At 37.0% G+C, this 12,334-nt stretch overlaps 1 protein-coding gene across 2 annotated transcripts in view; it reads right to left on the reverse strand.

The window, feature by feature from the left end:
• Positions 1 to 12,334, reverse strand: part of LOC110102397 — a gene marked incomplete at its 5' end in the record, with an annotated part of 77,201 nt that overhangs the window by 12,319 nt on the left and 52,548 nt on the right.

Below are 12,334 nucleotides of genomic sequence, written 5' to 3' on the forward strand. Positions count from 1 at the left end.
TGATCATGATAAACTTATGAAGGCATTAAAAAAGGAAAAAGCTAGAGCATGCCAATGCATTGGGCTTCCTGCCAGTGCAGGGTCAGTGAGAGATTTTATGTACCAGCTTTACCTATGCATTAAGGAAAGGCTTCTTGACAAGGCAATATATGAATAGAGGATTTCTTTTTTAAAAATGTGCAAATATGACCTGCCCATAAAAATAAATCAAATTCTAGATAAACGACCCAATATTAAATTTTATGAATATGACATGGATAAAACCTGAATGATTGGACAAAACATCATTCAACCATGTCCGCACCATCATCATCAACATCATCATACTTGTCATATTCCAACTATTCAAGGTTGGTCTTATGAATCATCATCCTCCATTCAATAAACATAAGGTGTTAATTGTAGGCTCACAAAATTCGGCCCTGGCCTCCCCGTTGTTTTTAGGGTAAGTTTTAACGGATTAAGTTTTGGGGAAAATTTTGGGAAGACATATTAGGTTTGAAGATAAGACACTACTCAGAGATTTCACCCTCATTTTGCAAGGAATTTATGATCTACGTTCTGGTTTCCTATAGGCACAAGCCACTATAATTAATTACCCATTCTGATAACAAGAGAGAACTTTCGATTAAAGCTAGTTGTCAATCAGATACATAGAAATACGTGTATCTAGCATATAGTAGCAGCATGGGCATTTGGAATTTGAAAATTTGAAAATTTGGTATTTAAAATTAGAAATGTCGTCATCTTGCACTTAAAGCGGATGGTGGGGGAATGAATGATGGGCCGGATCAAGATCCCAGGGTTCTACCATCCCCGGTCATCGTGGTCCATGGTCTTTAGTCAAAGGAGGTAGTCAATCCAACCAGATAGAAGGATCCTTGTTGGCAGCCATGGGTTGCTTCGTCCAAAGGTACCTTGTAGATCTGGGATGGATATTTATCTAAGGGGACAAATTTGAAGCCACCTTAGCTGACAAAAGGCTTTATGCCCTATCGATTATATCCTATTGATTAATATCTCAAGGATTTAGTGTCATTGAGGAGCACACGAGCTCTTTCCATGACCATAATTTAATTGTGTCATTTGGCGGCAAACCACCTGGTTCAGAGGGCTCTGGTCATAACAATTTACCTGCAGTGCCATTTGGAGACAAAATCGCTGGTTACTTGGCATGTGTCACATACTTGCTGGCAAGAGTAGGGCTGCAAGCGAACCACGAGCTACTCGTTGTTCCGTTCAATTAAAGCTCGTTTTTTATCGTTTAATTCACTAAAACTTGAATAATATTTTAAATACTCATTTCTTAAAAAAACAAACTTTAACACTAATGCGTTCGGCTAATTTATGTTCGCGAACAACACATTTGAAGTTCGTGAACAAGCTCGACATTAAGCTCGATAAGAAACTAAATAAAAGCTCGATTCGTGTTCGATTTTCAACTTGTGAATAAGCTCGATAAAAATAATTAATATTTGATTATATAATTAATAAATATAAATAATATAAATATTTTATATTTATTATAATATAATGACATAATTATTGTTAAATAATAAAATTTAAAGTAAATAAATATTATATAATATGTTAATTAAGTATTTTTATTAAATTTTAGTGAATGATATCAATGTCAAAAAAAGAGGCGGGTCGGCGACAAACTCATAATTTATTCCCTCGTTGGCTCGTTATCTTATCTTCCCGAACCCTAATTTTTCTTCCCAAACGCGTGGGCTAACGAAGGCGGAAGGGTGAACTGACGATCTCAGAAGGTCTTCGCCGCTCTTTCTCCCCACAAACCCCGACTCCTGCTTCGTCGAACTACGTTTTCTTTCTTTCCTATTTTCTCGTCGAGGCACTCTAACGAATATTCTCATTTCTCCGCTCATCCTTCTCCCCGACAACGCCCCCGATAACGCTGAAGCTCGTGTTGACAGTAAGTTTTGGCTTCGAATATTTCTTTGGCTTCTTTCTCACATACCTTTCTTTCCATCAGAACGCTTCTCCTTTTCATTAGAACGCTCTTTTAGATTCTTGTTTTGTGATGATCGGTTTGGGGAGTGTAGCATTTATTTGGCTATTTTAATGTTGTTCAAATATGATTCATGTTTAATATAATCATTAACTTCTATTTTAAAGGTATGTCTGAAAATTCACCAAAACAGTTAGGATTGACAGTTCATGATGTCCAAATTAGTATTGAGTCATCTTCAAGTCCAACAATTACAACAGAACATGTCCAACAAGAAAATCCTTTTACTAAGAAAGCACGAAAAAAAACCTCATCAGTGTGGCAGGAATTTACAATCGTAAAACTTAGTGATGGTACTGAGAAAATTCAATGTAACCATTGTAAGCTTAAACTTAGTAAAAGCAAAGGTGGTGCAACTACACAGTATCAACGTCACTTACTTATTTGTAGTGAAAGAGTTGTAGAGTCCAAAGGACAACTTAATATTTCTTTGCACCCACATTTGCCAAATAGTACGTTTGAACTTGGGAATATTGGTAATATCACTAATTGGAAATATGATCATGCTAGGATTTGGGAGCTAATTTCTCATATGATAATGGAGAATGATTTACCATTTAATTTTGTAGAGTATGAAATGTTCAACATTGTCATGAAAGTAGCTAGTCCGCATTATGAGAAGATTTCGCAAACCACATTGAGGGGTGATTGTGTTTTAAGTAATGAAATTGGGAAAAAAAAGATTGAGAAACTTATTGGATTCAATAAATAGAGTGAGTATAACTACTAACTTATGGAAGTCTAGTCAAGATATCCATTGTATGATTGTAACATGCCACTTTGTTGATAGTGACTGTAAACTTCAAAAAAGAGTGCTTAGCTTTGTTATGTACCTCCACCTCACAAGGAAACTAATATTTATGATGTATTATACAAAGGTCTAAAGGATTGGGGTATTGAGAATAAAGTTGCAACCATAACTGTTGATAATGTAGCTTATAATACATCAGCTGTTAATATGCTGAAGACCAATCTAGAGTATCACAAGAAGCTTTCTCTTGGTGGTCGAAAAATTCTTGTGCGTTTGTTGACCTCTACTACCAGACAAATATATATATATATATATATATATATATATTGCTTGCGATTTCTTGAACACAATAGACACACAAGAAGAAATCTGACACAATGAGTAGAAATTAAAACAAACTTTGTTAAATAAACTTAAACGACCCAAAACTTGACAAACACAACAAAAGATGCTAGGAGATTTTAAAGAAATAAAGAAACTTAAAAAGACGCTATCCTCAGACAACCGTCAGAGCGGGTTCCTCACATGCATCGAATTTGTAGGATAAATAAGTAAAGTGCATAGAGCTAGCAAACCGATGGTCCACCACTGCAAGACTGTCCAAATGCTTCCGAATCAACCAAGACACGACACCCTAAAGTTGCTTCACTGTTGAGAAAAAGGATACAGATGGAGTGGCACTTGCGGAGAGACGAAGAGATTAGAAGCCCGAGAAGAAAGGGTGGAAAGAGCCCGCAGGATTTCCGGAGGGGATGAGAAAAGAAGGTTGGAAAGAGCCCGCAGGATTTCCGGAGGGGATGAGAAACGAAGGTTGGAAAGAGCCCGCAGGATTTCCGAATAAACCCGCAGGTTAATAGCAAATATGCTCACAAATATCAACTGCCTCCCTTCACATCATCATCTCATTTTTATAGGCAAAGTAGGAGAATGCCAAAAGCCACCTTAGTTAATGTTCACAACATCCCAAGCTTCTTTTTTCATAAATTTCCAAAAGCCATTTTGAAAACAGCCCAAGCCATTTCGGAAAAACAACCCAGCATAAATTCTTTTTCGGAAATCATAGGAAACTCACGGCACCAAAGAGCCAAATTCTCGGAAAGCAAACAGCCCGCCCGAATCCAAAGCAGCAAAGCATCGGGAAAAACAGCACAGATCGGGAAAACAAGGCTGGGTGAATTCCCAAAGGAAAAGCATTAAAAACAATAACTTCCCAATGAATTCAAAGCATAGAATTCAGCCCCCAATTGATACAAGCCACGGTTTTCCAAGAGACAAGAAGAAAGGGGAAGGGGAAGGGACAAGGCCACTCCAAAAGTAAGCTTCATAATGAGGTACCTTTTTTTGGAATTTAAAGAGCTACTAAACTTCAGCTCAAGCAACTTAGGGAACAAGCTCAAAACCGAATGCTCCAAAACAGCCAAGCCGAGAACCACCAGCAGCCAGGGACCAATCGAGCCAGCAAACCAAAGGTCTACCAAGTCATATGCACTACCTACCATGATCATTGGATGCTTTCCCATCATTGGATAGCTAAAAAAAGAAAAGAAAATAAAATAGAAAACAAAATATACTATTGTTCAAACAAAATAAAAAGTACATAAATTTTTGATAGCATCAGAATCTGACCAACAAGACTTTACCCTTCTGTTGGAAGAGGTTGCATTGGATAAGATTGATTGTGTTGATTCTTCCGACAATTTTTATTGGATCAAATGAATCACGAGCAAGAAAACGTTTGTTATGGTCAATGAATAACATGGTTCAAAAGCACTTGCATGGCAAAATCTTAGATATCAACGAGAATGGTGATGTTGGCATTCAATGTAATGATTGTGAATGCGTCCTACAGTCAACATCGAAGTACAAGCAACTATATTCAACTTTGTAAGAAATAAAATAAGAGGAGATTTGATTTCAAACAAATATGCAAAGTCTCTAAACGATACTACAAATTGCATGCAAATGATGGAAGTCAATGTACAAAGGTCCATACAAGTCAAAGGGAAGCTCCTACTACTGAGGTTAGCTATTTGGTAGATATACATGGCAATCCTTACTAACACTAGAAGATACACAAGTAAATTCGACGATCCACCAATCAAACACATCAATCTCCTGTAAGCAGAAGGGTTTAATGGCAGTGCAAGAGACTCATATACAACCAACATGTTAATTAAAACCAGAAAGGTTTGACATGCAATGAACATAACAAGGTGACACATTTGGATGCATTCGAGTGAATATTAACATACAAGCAAAAGACTAGTTTATCAGTGCAAAGAAGTAAAATCCAAATACAAAAGCATTGCAAAACCATTTGAATGAATAAGGCCTCATGCTGAATAAAACTCCAAGTATGATTGCCCGCATGAAGTGGCCAACAACAATCAGGAATTAGGTGTGATTTAATTATAGATAGATCACGAAGAACCTTAGCAGAGCGATTTGGTTCTTCAAGATGTCTCTAAGAAAGCAATCCACAAGCAAAATACAAAAGATATTCAACAAGTGCAAGCCCATACGATCAAAGGCAGGAGATTCGTTAGTGTACTACAATCTACCTGCATAATTATACAAGTAGTGCACAACAGTCTACCTGTACAAAGTAGTGAACAACTCTATCCATAAGCTGCTACAGCACGCCACCGGATCCCCAACATGCATACAAGCGGACAGAAGGCATTTACAAATATTATAAAATACTCCCATGCATGCACTGTAGTTTGTATGCACATAGGTACACAAAGGGGTAAGTACAATAAAAAACCAGCATGGGCTCCGACGAACGTGTTGTAGGAACACATGTGACGCCTAGGAATGTTGCGCGAGTCAACAAATTTGAACCCGATCCTCCTAAGTAGGTAAAAAGGAGTCGACAAAGTTTAATTATAAAATGCCTCCAAACACCCGCATGAGCCCCGACGAACGTGTTATTGGTACACACGTGACATCTAGGGATGCTGCATGGGTTATTAAATTTGAACTCAATCCTCCTAAGCAAGTAAATAGGAGTCGACAAGTTTCAACTAATAATTACAAAATACCCCCAAACACCCACATGGGACTTGGCGAGTGTGTTATAAGTATGCACGTTCACGTCTAGGGATGCCGCGCGGGTTAATAAGTTAATTCAAGTTCGAGCCTGATCCTTCTATGCGGATAAATAGGAGTCGACAGGGTTCGAACTATCAAATAAATATACGGTTGTGACGACCGGTGTATTTATTTTAATATATTTATATTAGGCCTTCAAGGCCTATAATCAAGATAATTCACTAACAAAGGCATAAAACCTATGAAACTCGATCCTCTATCGGCAAACTGATAGATTCGAAAGGTTTTAATTATAAGATGCCTCCAAACACCCCCATGGACCCCGACGAGCATGTTATGCGTACACACGTGACATATAGGGATGCTGTGCGGGTTAATAAGTGAATCTAAGTTCGAACTCGATCCTCCTATACGGGTAGATAGGAGTCGACATGGTTCGACTATTAAATAAATATGCGACCGCGAGAATGGTAGGGATATTTATTTTATACATTCATATTAGGCCTTTAAGGCCTTCAATAAAAAAAACTCACTAACCAAGATCTGAGGCCTATAAAATTCGATCCTATATTGACAAGTTGCCAAGAGTCGACAAGGTTCAATCAGTTAGCAAGAATGATCTCAAACACCCCAATGATGGCCATGTTGAAAGCAAATCTCAACCGGAGGGGTTAACTCCAAATATTTCAAATTCCACCCCATCAAAATCCAAAAATATCAAAAATCTAGATGTTTAAAATTGAAATAAAATCATCAAATCACTTAAAACAAAATCCATCCACCCTCCGTAATAGTTTGTTGGGGTGGACAAGTTAAAATTTACTTCAGCTCACATGGAGCTAATGCCTAGTCGAAAATATCATTAGGATCCATTCTCAAACTATCTCATGACAGTAAGGATGAGGTACGTGTCCTCTAACTAGAGGTTTTGCCGCCAAATGGCACCGCAGGATAAACGGTTATGACCCTAGGCCCTCTTAACATAGTGGTTTTACCGCCAAATGACACCACAAAATACAGGTTATGGCCAGAGCCAATACGTCCTTATTGACAACAAATTCTTGAGACATGAATCAATAGGATATGATCGATAGGGCACAAAACACTCTGTTAGATAAGGTGGATTCAAATTTGTTCCCTTAGACAAACATTCATCCCAGGTCTACAAGGTCCCCTTGGATGAAGCAACCCATGGCTGCCGACAAGAATCCTTCTATTAGGTTGGGTTAACTACCTCCTCTAACTAAGTAGACCAGGGACCATGATGGCTCGGGACGACGGAATCATTGGATCTTGATCGGGTCCATCATCCATTACCGCACCATCCGCTTTAAAGGCAAGATGGTGAAATTTCCTATTTTAAATATCAAACTTTTCAAATTTTCAAATTCAAAGCAAAATTCCATATCAATGACTGTGCTGCTACTATATGTCAGATACTACGTATCTTTACGTATCTGATTGACGACTAGCCTTAATCGAAAGTGCTCTCTCATTATCGAGAGGGGTAATTAACTATAGGGGCTTGCGCCTATAGGAAACCAGAACTCAGATCATAAAGTCCTCACAAAATGAGGGAAAATCTCTGGGTAGTGTCTTATCTACAAACCCATCTGCCTTCCAAAATTTATCCCGGAACTTAATTACATTAAAACTCCTCCCGAAAAAGAAAACATCAACAGACGGGCGGAGGCCGGGGCCGAATTTTCAGAGCCCATAGTGTTGCTGTGCAGATATTCTGAATTTGTTGGAATTCATAAGATAAAATATATTATTGAGAACATTCGGAACAGTGTGAAATATGTTAGTTTCTCAACAACATCTATTAATGTTTAGTGAAATTCCCCAAAATTTGAATCTCCCCAAGAAGAAATTGATCCTAGATTATGTAACAAGATGGAATGCTACATATGTAATGCTATCAACTGCACTAGAGTTTAAAGAAGTCTTCCCTAAATTTCAAGATAGGGATTCATGATATTCTACTTGTCCTACTGAGAAGGCATGGAAAAAGTTGAAAGATGTATGCTCATTTCTTGAAGTATTTAATGAAACAACTGAATTTATTTCAGGTATATATTCTTCTTAATGTTAGTTTAATTATTATTTTGCATGTTCCCAATTTAATAAGATATTTAAAAGTTTTCTTTTATCTTTTAGGTACTGAGTATCCTACATTAAACATATTCATGTCTGAGCTATGGGGAATAAAGGAGATGTTGGAAGATAATTGTTTACGTGGAAATGCACACATTAGAGACATGGCAAGAAAAATGAAAGATAAATTTGATAAATATTGGGGTGATTGTATTCTTCTAATCTCAGTAGGTGCAATTTTAGACCCAAGAAATAAAATAAAATTGATAAGCTTTGCTTTCAACTCTATGTATACTGAAAACATAGCGCAAATGCACATCATCGAAGTACGAGAGAGCTTATATGCACTTTATAAAAAGTACATAGAAGATTATAAGATCTCAAATGCTGAGAGGACTGTAGTTAAAGTTGAAACAAGTAGTAATTCTCTGAGTTCATCTTTTGTTACAGGTAGGCCTGTTTATGGAAAGAGAAAATATGAAACTTATATTAAAACAGATTACACTACTCAAGCAGTAAAATCTGAGCTTGATGTGTATTTGGATGATGAAGTTTTTATTGGGGAAGAAAATCCAGTAGTACTTTTTGATTGCTTGTAATGGTGGAAGGCTAACTCTCTAAATACTGTATTTTATCAAGGATGACTTGTGATATTCTTTTTATTCCAATTACAACCGTCGCTTCAGAATCCACCTTCAGTGCTGGTGGAAGAGTTATTGATCAATATAGATCATCTTTGGGTACATATACAATGCAACATCTTATTTGTGGAAGTGATTGGTATCGTAATTTGTATGGTATAAAGAGAAAAGTCAAGGTATAATAATTATTTTAAATTGTTAGTAGGTGAAAATTTTCTTTACAATTCCTAATTTACTGTATTAATCTTGCAGACTAGGGAGGAAACAAAAGAGATCTCATTGGTTTAATAAGGAGCGGAGTTAATATTGCTGAAGATTATTGTTGTAGTTTTGTTACAAGACCTATTGTATTTTTGGAGTTTTGATAGACATAACTGTTTTTTTATAGCAAGTTTTAGTATATTATTTGCTTAGTTTTGGAATATGGTGTTCTGTTCCAAGATATGTCATATGCCAATGTCTTATGCTTTGATATTCCAAGATATGTCTTATGCTTTAAACATATTTTACATTTTTACAAAGTCAGTGTTTTCCAATACCTGAATTTGTCGAAAGTTAACTTTCTTAAGTGATAATTCCAATACAGTTTTCTTTGAGATGACAATTACTTCTTATGTAATGTTCTGTTATTAACATATGATAATTATTTGGTTTAGTGGCATATGTGAAGGGCCATTCCTGGAGACTGTTTGTGTTCGCTTTGCTGGTCTTGCAATCCTTTTTGTAGCCACTAGTGTTACTGGATCAGTGATTGCTGCAGGTATCAAATATTACTTAACTTGCTGTCTAAATAATTTTAGCTTTATATGGTCATTTATTTATAAATCATTGCCTTTGTTAATGTGGCTGTTAGGAAAATTCTGTGAAGATGGGATTTGCTTATAAATCATTTCCTTTGTTACATAGACAATTGCTTTTATTATAAATGTGTTTTATTATAAACATGTATGTTTGATAATTAAAAAAAAATGGTTAAATATGTTCGCGAGCATGCTCGATGTAATTGTTTGTTAGGAAGCTCAATAAACCTCGTTTGTTAAGTTAATGAACATCTAAAAGTAGAGCTCATTTATAGCTCGTTCATGTTTGTTTCTTTAAAGCTCGATAAGCACTTAACGAACGAACATTAAGTGAACATGAACGGAACATGAACACTCATTAATTTAAATGAACCAAACATGAACACAAATAATAAAGCTCGAACAAACATGAACCAAACTTAAACAAGCTGATATTAAATGAACACAAATATGAACACTCACATACTCGGCTTGGCTTGATTCATTTACAGCCCTAGACAAGAGACTGTTTAAGAATTAATCCTAGTGGTATTTTTTATCAGATATTAGCTTTTGTGAGCTGAAGTAATTTAAATTTGTCCATCTCGGCAAACTGTTTCGGAGGGTGGATGAATTTTGATTTAAGTGTTTTGATGGGTTTATTTCAATTTTAAATATTTTTGGGTTTTGGAATTTTTGGAGTTTTTGGATTTTGGCTTGAATTTTGAATATTTGGAATTGACCCTTACGGTTGAGATTTACATTCAATACGCCCATCATCGGGGTATAGATGAGCAATTGTATTTTGTTGATTGAACCTTATCGACTCTGTTTATTGTTGACAGATGATCGGGTTCATCATTGGATTTTCTTAATTATAAACCTTGAAGGCCTAATATAAATTTATAAAACAGATATTTCAGTTGACACATTGATCGTATATATGTATGATAGTTCGAGCCACGTCGACTCCTATCTAACCACATGAAGGATCAGGCTCGAACTTGGGTTCATTTACTGACCCACACAACATCCCTAGACGTCACATGTGTACCAATAACAAGCTCGTTGAGGCCCATACGGGTGTATGATTGCATATGCACTTTTTGTATTTATGTGTATAAATTTGCATGTGTGGGGGCATTTTTAGAGTATTTGATGCTTCTTAGTTAGGCGGGCAAAAAAGAAAGGAATACACAAGACAACAAAATTCTCTGATACCAAATTGATGCGACAAAAAAACAAAAAAAAGATTGCAAACTCAAGTCTTCCTTGCCGTACACATAACAATACTTTTTATAAATAAAGACACCTTACAACTTTAAATAAAAATGACAACAACAACAACAAAAAATTTAAATGAAACACGATGCAACTACACCACTCAAAGACACCTTACAACTTTTTGAAGTTTTAGAAGAAAGATACAGATGGAATGACTACCATGAAGAGAAGAAAGAAGATAGAAGTCCGAGACGAAGTTTAAGAAGATAGGGAAGTCGAAGAGGATAGCTCGCAAGCTATGTAAAACCCAAAGGTTTCATTCTCTAAAAATTGTCACACAAACTCTCTCTAAACAACAACAAACAACCCATTAAATAAGGAAAAATGGAAACCAAAAAGCCTCCCACAAGTGCCACCCAATCACCCAATCAAAATAGGGAGAAGACCCAAAGAACAAGGCACGGCCAGCCTTGGAACCGAGCAGCCCAGCATCCCAACAGCCAGCCCAGGAACCAAACCATCAGGAAATCCAACAAAAACCAAGGAAAAGGCACGGCTAGCATTGGAACCAAGCAGCCAGAACACCAGCAACCAGGAAACCAACGACCAAAGCATGAACTGAACATTCAAATCTTGGGAAATACGCAAGAGAGAGGCACGGCCATCACATGAACTAATCAACCAAAAAAAATATTAGTTGAGTTAACCAAAACACCAAGCAGCCAAGGGACAATGGGTGAAGCCCAATAAAGAAAATTCAGTACAACCATAAATGCCTATTTAAAAAAAAAATTGAAACTTTGCCTACATCAAAGTCCCTTGTTGTTCATTCAAGTTTGCAAATCCAGTTTCATTATCATTTCATTCAGCTCAAGTCCAATTTCATGTAAGCCTTATTCAATTCAAGTGCGTATAGGGTCTACCCGCCTACAAAAGCGTGTATATGGCCTACCCGCCCCGCCGTATGTGTAGCATCGGGTTTCCTCCTACTGTGCTACGAGAGCGTGTATAAGGGATTTTTCGGCTCAACACAAACATCGAATGCAGGGATTTTTGAGTTGGAAAGTTATACCTTTACATGTTGACGACGACAATGGTTAGCAAATGCACCCCTTTTCTTCTTCCATTTTTTTTTTCCTTTTTTTTTGAATTATCTTTTCTCAAAATTTGTTGAACTTCTCTCCTTTTTTTAAAACACACAGACAAACTCATATATAGTCTACTTATTATAAAAATAATAATTATTATTTATTATAATAATATAGTTAATATTAATAATAAATTATTATTAATACAAAATTTAACCTACTCCTACCTCAACGGCTTGTGGGGCTCGGGCAAAGAGGCGGCAGGTCTGGAGTTGAATGGGTTTTGGCTTGGTGAGGTTTGGACGCTTGTCAGAGAGGGCGACGAGCTTATGGAGGTCAACATGAAAGTCGGCTACATACAGAGGTTGTGGTCGCTGAAGGTCAACACCTACAAACCTATAAAAAAAAAAAAGAGTTAACGTACCTGTTCGGCGCCGAACTCCGTACGTCGCGCACGACTGATGTCGCGTCTCACACGTCCTCCGCACGATCTTCTGGCGTCGTTAAAAGAAAGAAGAGAGGAGGCCTTCGGCTGCTCTCCTCTCCCGAGCTCACTTTCGCGATCCCTCCCGCTCTTAGAATCGAAAGCAACAAGAGCACATCGGCTGTGAAGATAATCTTCTCCCTTTCGCACGGTTTCTCCGGCACCTTCATTGGCGTTCGACTTC

This window comes from Dendrobium catenatum, unplaced genomic scaffold, assembly GCF_001605985.2.
Source record: "Dendrobium catenatum unplaced genomic scaffold, ASM160598v2 fragScaff_scaffold_94, whole genome shotgun sequence".
NCBI lineage: Eukaryota > Viridiplantae > Streptophyta > Magnoliopsida > Asparagales > Orchidaceae > Dendrobium > Dendrobium catenatum.